General features: G+C 42.0%; 1 protein-coding gene across 2 annotated transcripts in view; it reads right to left on the bottom strand.

Annotated features, from left to right (window-relative positions):
* Positions 1 to 2,623: 2,623 nt before the first annotated feature.
* Positions 2,624 to 23,575, bottom strand: part of SMPX (small muscle protein X-linked) — a 49,295-nt gene continuing 28,343 nt past the window's right edge. For both annotated transcript variants that reach the window (XM_056861677.1, XM_056861678.1), the window contains exon 5: positions 2,624 to 2,777. The gene's annotated coding sequence lies outside the window, so the exon portion shown is untranslated. The remainder of the gene's footprint in view (positions 2,778 to 23,575) is intronic.

The raw sequence follows: 23,575 nt of genomic DNA on the forward strand, positions 1-23,575 counted from the left end.
CAGAATCAAACCAGCTTACAATCACCTTCCCTTCCCCTCCCCACAACAGACACCCTGTGAGGTTAGTGAGGCTGAGAGAACATGACTGGCCCAAGGTCACCCAGCTGGCTTTGTGTGTAGGAGTAGGGAAACAAATCCAGTTCACCAGAGTAGCCTCCACTGCTCATGTGGAGAAGTGGGGAATCAAACTCAGTTCTCCAGATAAGAGTCCACCGCTCCAACCACCGTTCTTAACCACTACACCATGCTGGCTCTCTAGTAAAGCACATGTATATAATTTTATTTATTTATTTACATTATTTATAGTCTGCCTTTCTCACAGAGACTCAAGGTGGATAACAAATAGTGAGTCAGTACAATCAACAACATGGGACATTCAATAACCAATGCATTAGGACTTTAGAAGTTTGGAACCACCAGAAAGAACTGAAGCACCATATAAGTATTAACATACCACATTAAGTGGTACAGAGATTACATAATAAGCTATACACAGCAGTATAGGCCACAGACCCAATCATTTATCCAAGTAAGTTTATGAACCATTGTGTACAGTGCCACCCTATTACCCTGCACAGAGAGCCAGCATGGTGGTGTGGTTAAGAGCGATGGTTTGGAGCGGTGGACTCGGATTTGGAGAAATGGGTTTGATTCCCCACTCCTCCACATGAGCAGAGGAGGCTAATCTGGTGAACTGGATTTGTTTCCCCACTCCTACACACGAAGCCAGCTGGGTTACAGTTCTATTAAGAGCTCTCAGCCCCACAGGGTGTCTGTTGTGGGGAGGGGAAGGGAAGGCGATTGTAAGCCGGTTTGAGTCTCCCTTAAGTGGTAGAGAAAGTTGGCATATAAAAACCAACTCTTCTTCTTCTCTTGAATAATTCAGTTTCACATAGTTTGCAGAAGGCTAGGAGAACGGGAGCCTTCCTGACCTCCTCAGGCAGGCCATTCCATAAGGGGGGGGGCACAATGGAGAAAGCACGTGTACAGGCAGTAGTTGATTTTGCCCATTTACAGGTTGGCACCTGCAGAAGCTCCTGCTGACATCAGCAAAGTTGTCATGGTCAAGTATAGGGAGAGAGGTGGTCCTGCAAGTAAGAGGGGGCCACTGCCATGAAGGGCTTCGTATGCATGTGGGTTGAAATGTCTTTAAGCATCTCATTTGCTAGACTTATTTCAGTTTCCACGTAGAGGAAACTTGTCTGATTCATGGGGTTCAGTTAGTCACTTATTTCTCATAACAGTCTACTTGTAGCATTACTAGCATGAGGTCCATGAGAAGCTCAGGTACAACTATTTTCCTGTGTTCTCCTGCTTGAGTGTCTCCTGCTTACATTTATATATAGATTTATACATTCTTTATTACCTGAAGGTAGCTGCTTAACCCCAACATTTGGGCTGGCCAAGCATTCTTACCTGTCTTTCTTGTATATCAGATAGTGTCAAATCCTTTCTCAAACTATGTAAAATCTTGCAAAAAGTTTCAAAGAATCAAACGGTTCAGGAAAAGGAATTATAAATGTATACAAAATGCTTGTTAACCAGGTTGTGGTGCATGCCATCTTCAAACTACTAGTTCTAATCCTCTAACCGGTTAAGAATCACAACTGCCTTGCTAAATGTCAATCCCATTTTGAGCAATTTCCACTGATGCTAGTAAATTGTGTTAGACTACACAACTTGCTGGGAAAGTGCATGAGGGAAGAATAAGGATCCTATGATACACAATTTAGAGACTGAGTCACTGGTGTGTCATTTGGGCATGCAGGCAGCTTGTACCACTCCCAAGTCACATGTGCGTGTACGGTTGTGTGACATTTAGAAGAGTTAAGTGACCTCAAGAGAGATTATTTGCTAGGCCAAAGCTAGATACAGAAAAAAAGGAACAGCACGCTTCAATTTATCCTAAATAACCTTGAACGTTAAAGGAGAGAGTGAGTGGATGAATGGGTATGTGATGGGGGAGGGGAAAGGGGGTAGCCAGAACTAAGGAGGCGATCACAGTGGTGGAGGGGGAAGCATGCAAGTCTGCAATAGACACCTTCTGACACAAAACTACAAGAGTGTAATATGCGCTCTAATATATTGATTTTCTCAGTGCCAGGGGTAACAATTCGGACACTGGAGATTTATTTAAGCCATTTATACTTTGCACTCTTAATCATTTGAGCCAGCGTGGTGTAGTGGTTAAGAGCGGTGATTCTGATCTGGAGAACTGGGTTTGATTCCCCTCCACATGATTCCTTTCCACATTGATTCCCCACTCCTACACATGAAGCCAGCTGGGTGACCTTGGGCAAGTCACATTCTCTCAGCTTCACCTACTCACAGGGTGTCTGTTGTGGGGAGGGGAAGGGAAGGTGATTGTAAGCCGGTTTGAGTCTCCCTTAAGTGGTAGAGAAAGGCAGCATATAATAACCAACTCTTGTTCTTCTTCTGATGGCAGCTAGCAATAATTCCATAAAAACAATAAAATGCCACTTCAAGAATTTTCTGGAAAATGATTTATTTCAATTCTATTTTAAAATTGTACTACATTTATCTCTATATGATCAAACTCATTCTCAGACATGTACACATATTTTTGTACTTATATCATCAATGTGCTTTTTATTAAGCAAAACAGATAAAAAGAAAGCCTGATATAAATATGCAAAGATATTTTATAGAGTATCTTGTACTGGGGACGTTTGCAATCTTCTTATAAATATATAAATTGTTTCAATGATCTGTCTTCATTACAGTCTATTTAGCATCTCCGTAGCATCTTGGTAGACCTGCAAAATAAAAAGCAAGCTGGGTGTATTTGAAGAAAATATATGCAAATTCCAAATATTAACACATTCTTTTGCACTGATGCCTAGTCTGTTATAGTTATGAAACTCTTGCCAAGAATTCAGACACCAAACTTGCACAAGATCCTGCTGAGTTTAGGGGAAAGAGATTTGCCTTGTGCCAGATCTGGATGCTGTTGTGTATGGATAATCCAACAAAACCATGATGATGCAGACTCACAAGATCAGTCCATCAGTCTCTCAGTATGGATGAGAATGGGTATTCCACATTGCACGTTCTTTTAATCCTTGAGCTACTAGTCAAATGCATGTGTGCTTATCTCTGGATCAGAGAGAATGAGTCTTGTAGGCAGAACTCCACTGCCTTATGCTTTTAGTGGATTGGCTGCAGTGATTCTGTGAGGGCTACAAAAGATGGGCACAACCATGTTTGTTGTGTGTGTGTGTGTGTGTGTGTGTGTGTGTGAAGTGCCTTCAAGTCGCAGCTGACTTATGGCGACCCCTTTCTGGGGTTTTCATGGAAAGAGACTAACAGAGGTGGTTTGCCAGTGCCTTCCTCTGCACAGCAACCCTGGTATTCCTTGGTGGTCTCCCATCCAAATTCTAACCAGGGCTGACCCTGCTTAGCTTCTGAGATCTGACGAGATCAGGCTAGCCTGGGCCATCCAGGTCAGGGCAGACTGTTTGTTCTATTCATGTATAGAAGAGAAGCATGTTCTGTGGAACTCACGGCGACCATCCATGGGGTGCTTCAGTATAGAGATAAGCAGATTGCCTTTCTCTGCATAGCAACCCGTCTTCCTTGTTGGTCTTTCATCCTAGTAGTGATTATGGTCAAACTTGCTTAGCTCCCAAACTCTGAAGAGCCCAGGCTAAACTGGCCTATTCTGGTATTCACATGTAGATCAGGATCTTACTTTAACTTCTAAAGGGACATGGGGTGAGGAATGTAATTCCTCACACTTCTTATTTTGTACACTGTCCCTTCAACCAATTTTATTTCAGTCCAGCTTATTTTCAATATCAAAGTAAGGTTGGGAGAAAAATGCCTGAGGTAACAGAGTACATGAAGGTAAGTGAAGGGAGAGGGTAGGTTCAACTCCATCACCAGCATGACCTTTTTGATGGTCAAATTTGATTCTACCTACCGTGTTTTATATGTGACAAGGGCACACTCATGTTCCAAACCAGATGTGATACAAGAGATCAGTGAAAGATCTCTATGTGAGAGAGACCACTGATCTGAAATCTTTCCACATCTAAACCTGACCAGAATGCCTGTGCCAGGCTTAGGAGGCAATGCAGCTGCCTCCTAAGGAGGTTTCGGCACCCCCAAAACCTCTACCCGGTGCAAAAAATCCGTGGCGTATCTTGACCAGAAAAAAGGGGGCATTCCCGAGCCATAACGACTCAGGAGGCCGCCTAATGGCAGACCCACCTCTTGGCCGGTGCCATAACACCCCAGGAATGCCTCCGGGGATGTCGTGGCACCCCGGGAACGCTGGCGGCAGGCTCTAGCAACGTCCGGGCCCGGTGCTACCGCAGCAGTGTCCAGCGTCTGGCCCTACACGCCCGCGCTGGGGCCACAAATGCCGGCGTCTGCCTCCCAGACGCCGGCACTGTAGGCCCTTGCACCAGCGTAGGGCTTCACCGGCCTCCAAAGGCCTTTGGTGCAGGCTGCCAGCGCATCTCAGGAATGCGCTGTTAGTCTTTAATTTTATTCCAAAGCAGCCAAGGATGGCAGGGGTGATTTGGGAGAAAAGACAAGGTATCGTAAAAAAAAAAAAACAATTCCGTGCCTGCTAACCTAAAACAATGTCTCGCCTGCAATGATAACAGGAGCATGGACTCCGGTACCAAGGCCTGCAACAAACCAAGGTGCCAACTTTGCTCTCATATAGATCCTACCAACACCATCACTGGGCCCAGCAATGTCAGCCATACTATCTCAGGTTCATACTCCTGTTCATCTTCTAACGTGATTTATGTCAACACAGGCCAGCAATGCCCTTCCACCCTCTACATTGGACAAACAGGCCAGTCCCTGTGACAAAGACTGAATGGACATAAGTCTGACATCAGAAACCACAGCATTCAGAAACGAGTGGGGGAACATATTCAAGTTGCTGATTTAAGAGTAGCAGTTCTCTTACAAAGGGATTTCAAAGGAAGATTAGAAAGAGGGACTTCTGAATTACAACTAATAATGAAGCTCAAGACAATGCATTCTCCTGGACTGAATAGAGATCTTGAATTCCTGTCTCATTACCAATGCTGATTTCTCCATGCCTACTACCCCTCTGCATACCACACCTAATCCAGTCATGCCTGCTAATGTCATTTACTTGATTTTGACATTTACATGTGATTGCCATTGGGTGTCTAAATTCACTCTTCTCTACTTAAGGATAGATGGACTCACAATCTAGCTGTATCTGAAGAAGTGAACTGTGCTCATGAAAGCTCACACCCTGCCAGAAATTGTGTTAGTCTTTAAGGTGCTACTGGACTCCTACTCTTTTCTACTGCTAGTGACAGACTAACATGGCTACCCATCATGTGCCAAACAGTTATCCTTATGTAATGATCCATGAGTCTACCAGTTTATATGTAAAGCAAGGCATGGGGTGTGTTCTCTCTCTGTCTCTGTCTCTCTAATCTCTCTACAAAAGTAAGAGTATGCAGGAGAGGGATAATGTACCCAGCTCGCACCTGTTCTTTATCTCACAGGTCTGTCCTGTTCAAACCGTCTCCCTCCCAGTATAACTAGAAATCAGGTGGGCCAGAAGAAAATTGAAGAAATGGACTGTGGGCACCATGTTAAGGCAGGGGAAACAAGATTTAGTTCTCCTCAGCGGCATGCTCTGTTTTTGTAAAATAATTGAACCTCTTGTTGCCTTTTGAGGATCCCTGCTGGAAAGCAGGAAAAACTCAGGTACCAATGTTGACACACCTCCCTATGCCTACTAGAGCATAGGATAAAAATCACAATGCTTTTCTATGGAGAAGGGGGTGACCCCACGTCCCAAATTTTGCCGAACTTTGGAGAGTCCCTTGCAGCTACTCAAAATTTGGCAACTCTACCTCTAAACCCCCCCCCCCCGAAGCTCCTAAAAAAATTCCCATAGAGGAAAGCCAAATAAGCTGAATACCTATTCGGTGATTGGCTATCTGGCTTAGGCTTTATTCTCTATTTCAGTATTCGGCCCCAAATAAACCCTGAAAAAGCTGAAATTCCTTTTTCAGGATTATTTTCAGGTTGGTATTTTCAGCCCTAATTCTTGCTCTTCAAAAGATAATTTTACTAGCTTATAAAATGGGAATATTTTCTTCTATTTGACTGCAATTAGTCAGGGAGCCTTCCTTGAGTGAAGGCTGCCAACTCCAAGACTATCATCCCAATTGGATGGAGGGGAATACTACCCAGAAATATGAGTTCTGTTAAGCCTAATGAAAACAGATTCTAAATTGATTAACTGACATATTTAATACAAATATTAAATAAACCAAAACACATTTTCTAAAGTGCAAGATTCCAAACCTAGAAAAAAATGTACATTTTACATGACAGGCCACAAGTCATGGCAGCTGACTAAGCTGGGTCACGTTGTAGAGCCCCACCCCCCCACACCACCACCACCACCTGCAAACTAACTTGCTTATAGGACATCAAGCAGCAGTTACTAAAGTATATAGATGCACACTCAGATACATCTGGTTCGAATGGATACCAGAAAAATACCTTCCCAGTATTTTGAGGGTATATTCAGGTCTCCGGCTGATATTTGGGATTTTTCAGGATACCAATTAACTGTGTCCCAAAAAGGGGAAGGGGAAAGGAAGGCAGCTCTCCCAGGCAATGGGATCAGACATTAGGGGGAGTACTAGAAATGTCTGCCCAATCATGATGATTCTCTTATCCCTCCATGGCTCTCTGAGTATGGACAAAGAGCATAAAAGGCATGCAGCTGGACTCCATTTCATGGCTAGATCTGTTGGAATGTTGTTGTTGCTGCTTCTGCTGCTGCTTTGGTCTCTACCTTGGAGTGCTGGCTGGCCAGGAATACTTTCTTGCTCTGTGCCTGCCAGCCAGACTGACTTTCTAATCTCTGTCTGTGTTTAAAATATTATTTCCAGTTTTTCTGTGTTGTTGTTGTTTTGTTTTGTTTTTGCCTGGGGGAGTTGTAGTTGGGTTGGAAGCTTCCCTCCTTCTGGTTCTTTTAAAAATGGTTTGCCTTGGTTTTGTTTTGTGCTGTTTTAAAAAAGGGTGCATTATATTCTCTTGGCTTGATTTAGAATTTTTAACTGGGTTTGCATTTTCTCTGTTTCGAAAACTTAATTTTTTTTAAGGGTTTGTATTTGTGGGGGAATGTTCCAGGTTGTTACTGTTTTAAAGATTTATCTTTTTGCATTCTTCAGGTTCTGGTTTTACAGTTGTTCTCTTATGCTTGTTTTAAATATCTTTCTGTGTTTTTTTCGGGTGGGGGGGAGTGATGTTAGCGTATGTACTGGTTTGGCTTGGATTCTCCAGTTTGACATTAGTTGTAGTAGGTTTGCCATATTGGCCAATGGTTCTGCTGGGATTCTCTGGTTTGACACTGTTTCTGTTAGCCATGTTGGTTCTGTTTACATTTGGAGGATTTGGGCCAGTGGTTGCTCTTGTGTGTTTGGCTACTAACTTCTTTGCCTCAAGAGAATATGGAATTTTTTTTTTCACCACTGGAAATAATAGAGACAAGTGGAATGGCTGGAGGCACCTTGTGCAGGAGCTGGTGGAATTTGACCCTTTGATCCAGTCCACTTGAAACTTGGAGGGGGTGTATAGTGAATGGGTGAGAGTACATTCACTGCACCTTTGGTGTCATTTGCTCGAAAAACAGCCCCTACAAGAGTCCTCCATAGAAACTAATGGACCCCAAAATTTTCAGGATTCCAGTCCCCAACTCCCAAACCCAAATGGCAAAATGGTATTGAAGGATCCAAATAACTTTGAATATCAGCATTTATACCTTTTCAGAAACCCAAATCTGAAAAATACCTTTTAAAAAGGTGCCCATCCCTATTCAAGTAGCATGTTTTTAATTGGGCTGTAGTCTCACTGGAGATGAGTAGTGCAGAGACGTGCCAGTCAGAACTGCACAGGTAATGAATCTTTAATTTCTGCTCTGGTCCTTGGTTATTTCATATTAAGAACTTTCCTGAAACACACCCATCAGCTTGCATGCGAAGAAGTTTGTCTTCAGTCCCTTGCACAAGAAGTTTGCCATGCTGGTAAGGAGAGCCAAAGAAAATATTCCACTCCTAAAGTTTGCTGGGGGGCCTCTGAGTGCCACCAGTGTACTTGCATTCCAGTCTGAGTAATTACACTCTGCCTACACAAATTCTCCCTGCAGTTTCATTTGAAAATGTTCTTTAGCTATTCCTTTCCCGAATGGTATTATGAACATTGCTGAATATTGAGAAGTCAGAGCTTCGCAGCAGTGGGTGGATGAAATGACACCAATACAGGCAAAAGCAAACCTTGTCCTCAGTTTTAGGTGCACAGCTCTTATTAGCTTGATCCTGTTACTATAAGTGTTAAAAAATAGGATGGTAAAGAAATCTGATAACAATTAAATGCTCCAATGCAAAGCATAGTTTTATATATACAGGCACATCTCAGAGTACCTATATGCATAAGTGTCAGGACTAAGTCATAATTTTTGTTTGGTTTTATATGCTTAAGCTAATGTTGTTAGCTATTCAAGAAGATCACAGGCTCAGGCATCTACAGTTAAAGGATCTCAGGTAAGAGGTATTGGAAAAGACTTATCTCTACCCAAGACCCTGGAGAACCATTATCAGTAAGAATACACATTGCTGAGCTAGGTGGACCAATGCTCTGATGTAGTATAAGGCAGCTTCAAATGTTCATATATATTCTGAAAGATCTACCTACAGAAAAGAAAGCGAGTTGCTTTAAATTGCCACTAGTTAAATGAATAATCAGCTCCCAGACAGAAAGTTCTGTATCTTCATCTCTATCACAGTTATCATGTTAGCACTGAACACTGTTGTCTAATTTACTTGACCTGTTCTAGAATATTGTCTGCATAACAGCGTTACCCTCGTCTTATTTTAGACTACCTCCAATGGGATGAAACTACTTTTATGTCTCCTGCACTAGATACTGGGATCAAACCATCAGGAATTTCTCATTCACAAGCCATATTGAAATGAATGAAAACTATACAATACAACAGGAAAAAATGGAACAACCTGCAGAGATATTAAGCAACTCCCTTTCATTTACATTGACCCTTGGGCAAGAGGTCTTTCTGGTGGATTGTGCCATTTACTATTCTTTCAAAACTGTCATATAATGGGGAACAGTAATGGAGATTAAAACATATATGGAGTTTCCCAACTTCCTCATATTATCGTTTGACATTAAACTGAAACGTGCTTGAATAAAAGGTATAGAAGAATCTGATGCTGACTTTTCATCTGAGAAGGCTCAAACTGTGCCCTTTTGCACTGGCCATCTTTGCAAATATGGAATAAGCCAATGAGATGAACCCCAAGTCCCATGTGTAGAATTTTATCGAGGCCCAATGGATCGTGATTGTGGTTAGAGAGAATCAGGTCAAGCACACAATAAAACAGAGTCAAAGACTTTTCTCTTAATCAAACAAAAATCCTTTACTTTCCTAAAAATCGGGAGGGTTATATGAAGTAAAAACAAGTAATAATCTTTCTATCTAGTACCCTATAAATCTTGGTAGGAATGCTAGCAGGTACTAAGGCTTAAATCCCTTTTGTCTGTGTCCCAGCTCAGGAGAGCTAAGAACAGGCATCTTGCTTCTGTGAGATTCAAAAGTAACTAACGCATCCTGCCCCAAAGTTTTCACACCTTTAACAAAGGAACAGGGTAATAAACAATTCTTACTCTGTGCCTTTTTGCACGTTTGCAATGGCGATTCCCTAGCCAATAGAATACTTACATCTGTCATTTCATCATCACCTTGAGACTATCTAAACTGTTGATATAAACAAGTTAACTCTTTAACTGCCCTGACAGAAATGGAACTCGCGTTGAATCCCTAATACCATGTCACTTCTAGAAATTGCAGGCATATTAATAGACACATCCAGTGTTTGAAGGAATGCCTCATTAAATATAAACTGAGAATCTCTAAACCTGATCATCCAACTTTTGTGGTGTTCATAAGGGATATTAAAATGGTTCTGTTCATCTTAGTATTGTGTGTACTGCGGCCTATGGCAATAGCATAAATTCCTTTCCTAGTGCCCACCAAGTGTTTTTTGGAAAGTGGGTAGGGCCAGGTGGGCTTCTGTCCAGCAGAGGTTATGAATGGCTATGGGAGATTTGATTGGCTTTGGCAGCAGCTGCCGCCTCTGCACAAAGATCTTTAGTCTGTGTGACTGAAGGTAAGCTGAGGCAGCCATTTGGTGGCCGGCTCCTGCGCACACCATGCTATGTCAGAATTCAAAAGGTTAGGGACCCCGGTATAAACTAATTGCAGAAACACTTGTATAGCTCTATTTGATATCATGAACAGGCAATGTAGAATCAGAAAATTGTTCCCATCTTCACTTTGCCCACTCAGATGTGGGCTGTGCTGAAAGAAGCCACATTCCTGTCTCTTACTGAAGACAATAAAAGACTACTCATTGACCAGCCTTTCATTTAAGAGGTTCTTTAGGTCCTGCTACTCCAAACTGAGCATCCTAGTTCTCCCAATATAGTCAAGTAGCTATGAATTTCCTTTGTGTTCTCCAGACCTGTGCCCCCAAACACACAATAGTTTAAAATCCAAGCTCTGACCAGAATGAATGAATGGCTGGTAACTGGAAAAAAGAACAGAATGTAGAAGGGCACATTAATAAACCTGGCGTGTTCGGCTGCAGCCCTGTCACAAGGACGTTTTCTCCCAGCAAGACCATATCGTGCTCTGTGTAATCTCACTCCAGTTCTGGTGGACTTTTGCAGAAACATTACTGTTTGGCTTATAATTTTAGGCAGTAAGGGTTTTGTTAATGACTACAGTGGGAACAAGGGTACTTTGTAAGCATTAGAAAAATGACTGATTGCTGGATTGTTGTTCGTGGGCACCGTGCACATATTAATCTTTGGATGTTCCACACACCTCCTAACCATTCTGTGCTCCTGTTAATCTCATACCAGAAGCCTAAAAGCTGAAAGGAGACATCATAACAGACAAGTATGACCTCTCCTCAATGTCAAGTAGATTAATTAGTGCAGTGGTTCCCAACCTTTTTTTGGCCAGGGACCACTAGGACTTTTTTGTTCGGAGCAGGGACCCCAAGGTTCAAAATAAAAATTCCGAGAATTTGAAAATAAACTTTAATCATAACTGTTAGTTAAACATTAAACTTAGAATAATATTTGAATGTATGTTTTTATAATAGAGAACTTTTAATCGAAAATATTAATTTATTATGGGTTTATAACTTTGTTTCGTGGACCTTAATTTAGTTCTTGCGGACCCCTGGGGGTCCACGGACCCCCGGTTGGGAACCAGTGAATTAGTGAATGGCATTTTCAAAAAGAAACACTATGGTAAAACAAGATGATTCTACAGCAAGGGAACATTTTATCCCTTATGGCAGAAATGTAACCATTTTAAAGCAACAGACACTGGAATTTCATAAAGGATCGTTGCTTTTTTAAAGTATGCAAGTCTGAATGTGGGCTGAAATGTCTGTCACATTTCAGAATCCATGCACAATTTAATCACTAACACTAAGAACATTTTGCCCTGACCTGGATGGCCCAGGCTAGCCTGATCTCATCAGATCTCAGAAGCTAAGCAGGTTCAGCCCTGGTTAGTATTTGGATGGGAGACCACCGAGGAAGACCAGGGTTGCTGTGCAGAGGAAGGCACTGGCAAACTGCCATGAAAACCCCGAGGAAGGCACTGGCAAACTGCCACGAAAACCCCAAAAAGGGGTTGCCATAAGTTGGCTGCGACTTGACGGCACTTCACACACACACAAGAACATTGGGCCAAAGCTAGATAGAGTTACTTTACCCTGCATAGTAGCTGGTTGGATCTTCGTGTAATTAAAAACTGGCCTAATACACATACACGAAGGGATCAAATTTTGGTGGCATTAACACTTCTAAGCCCTTTGCCGTCGCTACCTTACTGACAGCCTTTAACCGCAATTAGGTAGTTGGGTTAAAATACAGTTTTAAAAAAAATATTTCCAGTGCAGAACAAGCAATTGTGTGCTATGTGCCCAAAGATGCATGAAATGTTTCCCACTCGACAAGAATCTAAGCCAGAGCCCATGTGATGTTTACACTGAAGGGGAATCCATTTATAGACACATTACTCACCACTGTCCCAGTTTTTATACATGCTCCATGTTGTATTATTTTTTTTAAGTTCTGTTGGCCTTTATATAGCTTGGAGAACACCCAAGTGAGTTGTATGGCTGCTGAATTATACAGTTAAAACCCCTCTGGGTAACTAGGAAGGTTAGGTACTTCTCTAAGTAGCGTGCATGAGAGCAACTTAAAAATAAGCCAGTTATTGTACCATCTCAGTGAGTGGACAAAAGACTATAGGAGTTTTGAGAGAGAAAGTGAAAGGGATTGTTTTCACATGCAGGGAGCTTTTGTTCCTTGAGCTTTTGAATAGCAGGTCAGATAAATAAAGCATTTTATGAAAAAGGGAAATTAAATTCAGTACAATTAAAAGGTTACAGAGTTTATAATCTTTTTCAGGCTACAGGTAGAACTGGCATGGAATTTTGTGCTGGCGAAGAGGGGCCTGCAACCCTATGCATTATGAACTTCAGATGATAACACTAATAAAAATATATTTCAGTCCCTGTCCCGAGATGGGTTTTCAGAAGCAAGATTCTATGGGCTATTCTTAGAAAATGCCTGATTTGGGGTTGCTAGAAGTATTACAGGTTGATTTCTATGGTACTTATGCAGGATTGCAACCTTTGATGTTGTAAGCAAGAAGTATTTTCCTTTGTGGAGTGGTAAGATTCTAGGGTGTGTTACTTTAATTAGCTGATTTGACCCCATGGTGTAATAAGACCACCTTCCTTCCTAAATTAATACTTCTTTGCTACCAGAGTGTTAGAGGCAGCTGTTGGAATGAGCAAACAGAAAGCAGCCATTTAACTTAACAGTTCTGTAGTGCAACTTGAAATCTTTTTTTAAAGCCACTCTAAATGCTGAAGTGGTAATAAGGGGAAAAAAGAATGGAAAGGAATATTTGGTTGCATCTGGGCTCGATCCGTTCTTACTAATCATCAAACATGAGTGTTGGTATAATTTATAATCTGTATATAACTTCCAACAAGAGCCAGCGTGGTGTAGTGGTTCAGAGCGGCCGACTCTAATCTGGAGAGCTGGGTTTGATTCCCCAGTTCTCCACATGAAGCCTGCTGGGTGACCTTGGGCCAGTCACGGTCCTCTCAGACCTCTCTCAGCCCCACCTACCTCACAAGGTGTCTGTTGTGGGAGGAGAAGGGAAGGCGATGGTAAGCTGCTTTGAGACTCCTTGCGGGTAGAGAAAAAGCAGGGTATAAAAACCAACTTCTTCTAGACAGCAAGTATAGACACCGTTGAAATAATGCCGGAGCAGTTTCAGCTCCTTCCATTTCCTCAGCCTCAACAAAGCACTTGCAATTATGGCTCCCCACAGCCTTGCCTTTCCCCCATTTTTTTGGTCTCTGCTGTTTCCAAGCAACAGCAGTATGCTGAAAAAGGAAAGGCACTTCCTCCTTCAGTTGCTGCAGCAAAACTGGCCTACATTGTACTAAAAACAGGACAAAAATAAACTGTAAAACATGGTGCAAAGCAGAAAGGGGAGAGTCCTGAAGGATGATTCTGGAAAAGATGCAAAGCAGAGGGGATAAGAAGGTCGGTCTTTGTTCTAGGACACCCAGCTTCTGAAGAAAGGGGGCTGGGCGATGGGGATAACCGCCCGGGGCCTCCCACGTGAAAAGGACCACGCCAACACGGACAGCTAGTGCCACGTTTCAATGTTTGAAATGATCCAACCCTTTTCTTTCACGGCAGGAACCCTGGTGTGCAAAAATGCAACCCAGGACCAGCGGAAAGGTCAGTACTTTGGGTCTGGCCAAAGCTCCATTCACTGGGCAAGTGGCTTCAGTGGGAACGTCTGCGGTTCTTGTGTACTTTAACCTGCAAATTTAATGATTATATAAGCAATTCCTTTCTTTGCCCTGTCCTCCATGTTCCCAGGCAGACCAGTAAACTTGGCTGACAGACGGCATCGTGGGCTGATGGAGGCCAGCCAGTGCAGCAAAGAATACTTACTGATTCAGCTGAAGTTCCTGATAGGCTGTGTTACCAACTTGATAGTTGGGGTTTTGTTTTTTTTTCAGAATCCCAATAACGTGGCCCCATAACCAAAAGTATGACCCTGGGTAGTGGATCCCACTTCTGCCATTAGGCAGCCATGTCAGAACTATGCTGTCCCATAGCCTGGATCCTGACAGTTACGATGTGACACATAAGAACTGTGTCTCACTCTGCAATGTGCAGACAGGCCAATCTGTTCTGCAGACAGACGAGGAACAGCACAGACAAATGTCAAATACCATATGTCTTGGAGAGATTAGACACCATGAACTGGACACGTCCCAGGTCTTTCATGCATGGAAGTTGCTGGGTTTGATGCTCTCTTGACCCATACTTTTCTGTCCTGAATCCTAAAAATGCTATGCATGCTGTTGCTCGTCCTAGAGAAAGTCCTGGGATTTCCGGAATAAAGCAGCAAAAATCAGGAAGAGTCTGAATCTCCACCCCTTTAAAACGCTGCTTTGTAAATGGCTTTAGTGCTTACTGTGAGAAAAGCATCACCTCCCCTCCTTTCTCCCACACTCTCCCAAGTGCTGTTTTAAAACCTATTTCACAAAAAGGAGCTCTGTAAAAGGAATGGGGTGGGGTGGGGGGAGAAACCAAAGCGCCATTATAAAACTCATTTTTATGTGGGGAAAATGCCTGCTCAGAAAGAAATCCTGGGGGGAAACAAACATGAAAAATTAACCAGCAAAAAATCATGATGCGTCTGAGTCCCCACCCCTGCTTTGTAACACTGCTTTGTAATTGGCTGTAGTGCTTACTGTGAGAAAAATGTCACACACACACACACACACACCCCTCCACTTTCCCGCGGTTTGGATTATGCATGGAGATAAGGACAACTGGACCCAGGCTGATCTCAGGGGAGATTGAAGAATCGGGTTATAACAGCGTTGGGAAGACCCAGCATTTGCAAGGGCTGGGCATGAGGTCATCTCTGAGGGACGGAAAACTCATGCATAACTCCAAGGAACAACCGAGTCAGTCCAGGGGCGAACATCAGTCAAAGTACCCATGCAGAAAGGACCACAAACTCAAAAATGAAAGTCCCATGAAGATGTGTACCAAAATCCAGCAGTTTAAACCTTGCCTCTGAAAACCCAAGCAGAAAGGTCTTAAAACTGCTTCAGAAAGATGGATGTGGGGCTCCTGAAAGGACAGGACAAAAGTCTATCATGTCTATTAAGACAGCACGGATTTTACAGCTCTCTGTCCTTCCCATTTATGGCATCGACTTTGATCCAACAGACCTAGCTGTGTCTCTTTAATGGAATTAATGAAATAAAGTCCACTAGTTTCAATAGTGTGTTCAAGTGTGCTCTTATTTTATTTATTTATTAAAACATTTTGTTCCCCGCTCAAGGTGGCTTACAGGTACCAATTAAAATATTACTGATTAAAATGAGATAAAATGAAAACCCCAAATACTTCCCTCCTTTGAAAGATGCCTGCTGTCCATATCCTGTCAAAAAACACCTGTTGCAGCACCTCCTGAAAATATCCTACAAAGGGGCTTCCAACTGTCACCAGGTGAGCCACCCTAAGTAGGGGGAAAGCCAACACATGGCAGTGTGAAGACCTTAGTTGGCACACGGGGACATATGAGAGGGTACGGGCCTTCTGATATGTAGCCCCCAGGTCATGAAGAGCTATAAAGGTCATAACCAGAACTTTGAACTGAACCTTGAAACAAATGGGCAGCTAGTGTAGTGGTTTCAGAATCATTAATATATGTTCCCATTAGCTAGCCCCTGATGATAATAAATGGGGAGCCACATTCTGGACCAGTTGCAGTTTCCAGGTTGTCTTTGAGAACAGCCCAACATAGAACACATTAAAGTAAACCAACAACGAGGTTACAAAATAATGGATTGGCATGGCCATATCAGCTGTCTTGCTGTAATTTTATATTTGGGTAATCTTTGAATCCTCCCATGCTATAAATGACCACATAGTTTGAAAGCCATGCGAAGCAACTTACTATTGGCTTTTTATTTATCCACTTAAAAATGAAGTATTCCAGATCACACTCTCAAGATCACTGTTCCTTTGTTTGAAACTCTTTGTTTGAAACTCTTTCCCAGAACCAGAGGGTTGATCTAACTGCACATAGTTGACCTATCATCTCTTCCCTCATGTACTCCAGCTCTTTAAACAAATCCCCACTATTGCATGATTTACTTTTTTATTACCACGTGAGGATAAGAGAATGCATCATTGACACGGAACAGGATAATTGCTAATATAATGTTAGTTTTTAAAAAAAATCATATTTCAAGTTGCTCATTTAGTTTGTCCCAGAACAGTGAGTAGTTGTAATTTTTCCTCAAACTGATTCTTTCCAATTATCTAGAAAGCAGTTCATTCCAAAAGAAAAACACAGGACTCCAGGAATTGTTTGGAGACTACTAAATAATCACTTCACTTGTGCTGATTACCTTCTAAGAGGGGCTGATGAATGTGTCAGCTCTTGCTGATGTTACTAAGAATAAAGGTAAGTTCCTATGTCCTGAAGCCAGCCTTGGACCAGGCAGTCTCCTAGTGCTAATTATGTGATATGCAGTATCGGTAAACACTGGACTAGGCAGTGACCGGGTGGCTGGCAGGTCATTATATGCTCTTGGATCTCTACTTGATGATGATCTGACCTTAGGGTACCTTATTTTCTGGCTGCCTAATCTGAATTACAATAATACAAAGAAAAGGGGAGAGGCAGAGTATGCATAATGAGCATCTTCCTAAGAATGGCAATCAGTTAAATTGAGGAAAGTATTGCCTGTGAAAATCTCAGTGTTCATAGACAGAACAATTTCTGAGAATTTTATTTATAAAGTTAGTCATATAGCTGATTCATTGGGACACAAAGGAATTTTAATAAAGAAAATTTTCATTCTGGTTACCATCAAATCTCTGCAATGCACTCTGCAGTACAGGAAGCACACCCCATCCAAATTAAAGGGAGTGGAGATTTTGTACAATGTAATTAGAGTTTTGTACATTCCACTTCTACACAGCTGTGATAAATATATGACAAAAACAAACAAATATGAGAAAGGAAAAATATGTAAAATGGTCAGAATGCTTAAAAGCATTCAAATTCAGAGAATGCAGCAAATAGAAAGCATCTGGGGTCAGTTAAGAACTAAAACCACAACCCATCCAATATCTAATTCCGAACCGAGTCATAGAGTGTGGATCAATAGAGCTTGCAAAATGGAGCTAGGAATAGATGGGGGGATTTCCCTACAAACCTGAAGGACATCCCAAGTTTGCATTAAAACTACACTGGGGAACAGAAACGACCACTGTAGCTCTCAATGACCATTTTGGAGATTTCTGGGCATCTACAACAATACTGCTGGCCTTTCAAGCCTTGGATTCTGTATAGAAAAGCCATGGGAGTGCAAGGGTGGACTTAGAGGCTCATAAACCAGGAAAGGGTACTCTCCCCTTCCCATCACGTCCCCGATGGATGAGGACACTCCAGAGACAGGCCCAGTGGGAACCACTGCCGATTCAATGGCTATAGCACTCAGCCTAGCCGAGTAGCAATGGCCACTGCACAACTGGTTCCAGCCTAACCTGGTCTGGCAGTGGCCGCCACACAACCCCATCGGCAGCAGGGTTGCCATGCTGAGGCTGGCAACCATTGGGAGGGATGAAGACAAGGAGGGTGCGACACCAGTGACATCGCCATGGCACTTCCAGATAAAACCCAGAAGCACTAGGAATTGCTGGAAACGTTGTTAAAACAGAAAGGGCTGAACTACCCGGCTTTTGTCTTCTTGCGCTTCACTTGCCAACGGCTACTGATGCAGCTGCCGTTTAAACAATAAGCAGGATTATGCTGCTAAACAATTATTATTTAACTTATCTACTACTGTAAATAGCTTTTTTCAATCTATACCCATGCCAAAATCCCAAACCTTTATAGCACACGCAATAGCCAAGAAACTCAGCATGTTATCCTCACGCAATTGGATAACAGACAGAACATATTGTGAATTTATTACTGAAATTGAAAGAAAAAAAACCCAGGAAGGAACGATGTTTCTGGTTGCCAGGGAAACCCAGAAGGGCAAACTGTTATCAGAGCAGAATACTTTGTTCTGCTTTGGTATTTAAAGGACCAATGAGTGTATTAATTTCTGCAAATGAATTTTCTAGAAAGGAGAGGTTAGAAGAAATGCCATAAGGCACTTGTTGATAAGTAGCACAATAATGCTGTTTAAAGATGGGTTTTTTAAAGTAAAACCAAAGCTGAATCTAAAGGCACTGTTAATACACATTTCAGTAGTCATAGACTGAAAAACTGTCATTTACTAGAGTTGGAGTGCCTCCTCGAGGAACCTGTTATACCTGCAACTCTGAGTTATTTCTGCAGCAGAATGCATCGGTGTAGATCAAGAACCCTTTCTCTTGGCCAAAGAGAAAGAACACAAAATACTGACACCAGGTCATCTCAGCCCAGCACCTCACACCTAAAATGGATTGCAAAGGAAACACATCGTGCCATTATGATGTTAGGCTCATTTATTACTCTGATGTCGTATGCTGCTCTCTGTGTTGTTTATATTTATTCGTTACATTTTTAGCCTACTCTTTCTCCAGGAACACATATAGCATACATTATCCTCCCCTACCACATTTCACCTTCACAACAACCCTGTGAGGTAACTTGACTGATATAATGAGTGATTGGCATAAAGGTGAACAATGTACTTCATGGGTGTGTGCTAATTTGATCACAGTCCTTATGGTCATTTTATGCCACACTTAAGTTCTTATGTTTGAATGCATAAATGAGAAAGAAGCCTGTGTGCTAACAGCAGTGACAGTTCCATAGTATGAGATGATACCTTTCGTAGGATCTATCAGAGAAGTCTGGTTCTACAGGTTATTAATCACTTTCAAAAATGGTTCTATATGCTAAAGAGTCCCTTTATATATGAATAAAAGCTTGGGGAGGCAGGTTGCCATGGGAGGCTTCTGTTTGAGATACTGAAGAAGTGAGCTGTGGCTCACGAAAGCTCATACGCTACCAGAAAATATTTTTGTTAGTCTTTAAGGTGCTCCTGGACTCTTGCCCTTTTCTACTACTGCAGACAGACTAACACGGCTACCCACTGTGAATTATAGTCTGGAAGAGTCATTTTAAAAGATGGGGCTCACCCAGTCCCATCTGGAGGGATATACCCTCCAACTAAAAGATGCCAGCTTCTACAGCTGCTGATCACCAGGCTTCTGAAGAAGACTCCTCACCTGCACAGATGATCAACCTTCTTCACAAGAGCTGCCTTGGTCATGACTTTGGCTGGCTCTGATATCACTACCACCCCCTGAAAACCTGCTCTCAAACTGAAGGTTGCCCCAAGTTGCTTTGTTTCCCCACACCGTGACCATCTCTTGAAATCAGTTTTTTATGACCATAATAAAGGACTGTTCACAGGATGTCATTTGCCACCAAAATAAATATTTTCGTTGCCTTACTTTTCTTGCATTTAAGCTGTTTTCCTCAGTTTGGAAGTTAATTTTCATGGACATAATGCTATGCACCCCAGATATAAAGGGAACCTCAGACTTTGAGGCACCAGCCTGACAATCGGCTCTTTCCGCCAGTCCTCAGCAACACTAAACTTCTGAACCTGAAAACCAATGGACAGCTTGGCTCGCAAGTGCCTGGAGAATGGGGGTGACCCCTTTGCGGGCCCATAAAATTGAACCCCATGTCCCAAAGTACATCAGACTTTTGTGACCATCTAAGACGAGTTCCTTGCAGCCATACTGTAAATTTGATGAGTCTACCTCCAAAAATGCCCCCACAGGAGCTTTGAAAAAATTCCCCATAGACCATAATGGACCTGATTTTTTTGGGGGGGGGGTAAACCCAGAAATAAAGTCAAAATACCCTGAAATTTACCGATTTTTAATGACCCTATTTACCAGTGAAGGAAGACAGGAAAATGCATTGGAAAACTGCATTATATCTCAGATAGCTGAGCACTTTTCAATTTTCAATACCTTTATTGGCATACCATCAAGCAGTCGATCAAATAAAACCAACCCTCTAAACATCATTTAAGCTCCGCCTCTTAACAATTTCATCAAAAAAATTAGCCACAGATTCAATAGTCTCAGAATCTTGGGAGGATAACAACAATTTGATCTTACTATCATCAGCTTGATCTACATGATTTGAGAGAAAGGGATCTAAAAGGACCGCAAGAATTTCCCAATTAAATGGACAATACAAGAGCATATGGTCAATACTTTCAATCCCCAGGGCACATTTATACACCCTGGCAGAGTATGGAATTTTCTTATATCTCCCATACAGAATAGCAGAAGGGAGAACATTAAAACAGGCTAACATAAATGCCCTCCGGAGATGAGGGACAGTAAGACAGGACAAGTACTCTGGCATGGAATTTGATATTCCCCATTGCAGCGGTTAGCATCTTCCAGAAGCTAGACTTCTAAGTTCTTGCATTTCAACATCAATAATTCTTTGCTTGATCAAAGCATATGCTGCTCTCTCAGAAAGGAGCACCATATCCTCAACACTGAGCCCCAAAACAGTAATTCTTTTCTCAAAATAAGAAGACCATACAGATATTTCCGATTCAGAGAGCATATTAGCAACAAGGGGATTAGTACTACTCCTAAAATGTAGACGCAACCAAAATTTAATTGTTGTAATCCATGCTTTTGTCTCCAGACATCTTTGGTTTGTCTCCAGACATATAGCCACATAAGACACACATGCTGGAAGTCCTAATATTTTTCTTAAGAAATTAGACTGTATCTTCTCTACTGATTTGTTAAAAGCTGAAATCCAAATTGGGCATCCATACAGCAAGTTAGCACTTATTTTATAGTTAAACACCCTAATGGCTGCAGGGATAAATTGGTTTCCCTTAGAATAAAAAAAACCTTGTAATCGCAAGAACATTACTATTTATCGTTTTTAATACTTCCCTGTCGTGAGGAACCCAACTACCATAAAATGGAAATATACTCCCAGATATTAATTTTTTTACATGCTCTATTTCCTCCCCCTTGAAATGCTATTTAGCTGGTTTCCACTTCTTTCCAAATGCAATAATTTTAGATTTATCAAAATTTAAGGTCAGTTTATTCATTTCACAATATTCCCAAAAAACGTAAAATCTGCCTTTTCATCCCTATTTCTGTAAGGGAAAGAAGCACCACGTCATCTGCATATAAAAGTATTGGTACATGGGCCGTTCCTAATTTGGGGCTATGTCCATTAATACCTTCCAAAAAAGGGGCCAAATCATTTTTAAAAAAGATTAAAAAGCAGCGGAGCTAAGATGCACCCTTGTTTAACTCCAATATTAATTGAAATCTTAGAGGTTAAATCTCCCTCCTTGGAGCACCTAACCTGACATGTATTATTGGTATGAAATTTCCTAATCAAGAGAAGCAGTCTCGTCTCAATCCCCAGATCCTTGAGTTTGTTCCATAAAATATTTCTAGGAACCGAATCAAAGGCGCCCTTCAAATCTAAAAAAGCGGCAACTAAAGAAGGACCCTTCATTTTCATATATTTATTCACCAGATGACTTAAGACAAGATAGCTGAGCAATAGGGCACTGATTAATTTTATCCTTTAAAGAAATTACTGCAAGACTTCTTATAACAGCATGTCAAATTCATCTTGAATACATTCTATAAAAGGGAAACATGGGGGGTTGGGTCAATGTGGACTATGTATTCAGAAGCTGGTGAAGACTCTTTGGGGGACTAATTTTGGAACTGCAACTTGACAGATTAATAGATGCATATTGGAAAAGGTGATTGTGTTTTCATGGACCAAGGCTACAATTCATGCCTACAAAGGAAGCAATTTGGGGTTTGGGGTTCCCTGAAATAAGTGCAACTTTCTTCTGAATAGAAGTGCTTAGGAACAATTCATTAACTTAATTGTTATGTAAAACATTTCCACCAAACTCAGGGTCCCCAAGGAAGCGAAATCTAAAAATTCTACTGTATAAAATATATATCAATTTACCCAAAACTCACTGGGTGGATCCAGACCTCCTTCCATGAGGATACTTTCTTTCATGAAAGACGGGAGAATGATTTCCTCCAATTCTCCCATCCTTATGCAAGTGCTCACATCATATCCCATGCTACTATAGAGTGTCCCCTAGGAGTCACTGTGGAAGGGCCACAGGGAATGTAGACAGAATGTGGAAGCAGAAAAAATCTATTCCATGGATTGAGCACTCCTCATGGTTCTTTGGATCCAACCTATACAAGCACAACCTAGTGTACCTATAGGACTTGGAATTAGGTTTCACTGAGTTCAGTGGGAATTAAAGTAAGTGCGCATAGGAGTCCAGTTTTAAGTGACAACAGAAGTTCATCCAATAAAAAGCATCTCCTGACTACGCCTGTTGATTCTGTTGATCCCGAACTAGAAATCAGCTGAATCCAGTTTGATTTGTGTCTTCCAAGTTCGGGATGAACAGAGGGCAAAAACTGCTGGAGATTCCCGAAGCTTCGGGGAAACGCTGATTAAATTCTGTGAGTTCGGGGAAATCCCCCACGCCTTCCTGCTTTCTTTGACACCAGGATGTTAAGTTCTTTCTGCTGGCCAGGTCAGAAGTTCAAATCGTAAATTGCCCTGGAGCGGAGCTTTCTTTGTTTCAAATTGAACTTCTGTGGGCTGGGCAATGGGCACTGGTCTCTGAAGAAGACTTCTGGCTTTCTAATCCCTGCTGTGGCCTGGAGTTGGCATAGGCCAGAGTTAGGCCTGGCCTGTGGTCTCTTCTCGTGATTTAAAAGTTGCAGTGTGTTCAAATTGCAGGGAGATGTGTTTGCCTCGCCTTTCTTCAGCTAGTTGGAAGGCAGTTTCTCAATAGCTAGTTGCAGAGGGTAAGCTGGAGACATATACAAATGCAAAATAGGCAATCTCCTTGCGATTCATATGCAGATTGAGCTAGCTTCAAGCACACAGGAAAATGTCCTTTTAAAATCCAAGCCTCTTGCATGGGATGAAACCGGCTTCTATTCCTCCCAATGGGCAGATGGGGGGACCCCTTCCAGGCCCCATAGCTCCGGAACCCCTGACCCAATCTTCACAAAACTTGGGGGTTCTTGCAAGGAGGGTCCCTCCAAGTTACCCTGAAAATTTGGGACCTCTAGCTCAAAAGATGCCCACCCCCAAGCGTCAGAAAGCAGTGAATGGCTTTAAATGGCCGAATTTTTCGGGAATCCCAAATTTAAACCCGAATTCCTACCTACACTGATATAGGGGAATTTGGGGTTTGGGGTTCCCTGAAAAAAAAAAAAGGCCATTTAACCCCGAATCTGAATTAAAATGGATTTTTTAAAATTCAACAGCCCTACTCCTGACCTGTTTTCTATCTTT

Source organism: Euleptes europaea, chromosome 16, assembly GCF_029931775.1.
Source record: "Euleptes europaea isolate rEulEur1 chromosome 16, rEulEur1.hap1, whole genome shotgun sequence".
NCBI lineage: Eukaryota > Metazoa > Chordata > Lepidosauria > Squamata > Sphaerodactylidae > Euleptes > Euleptes europaea.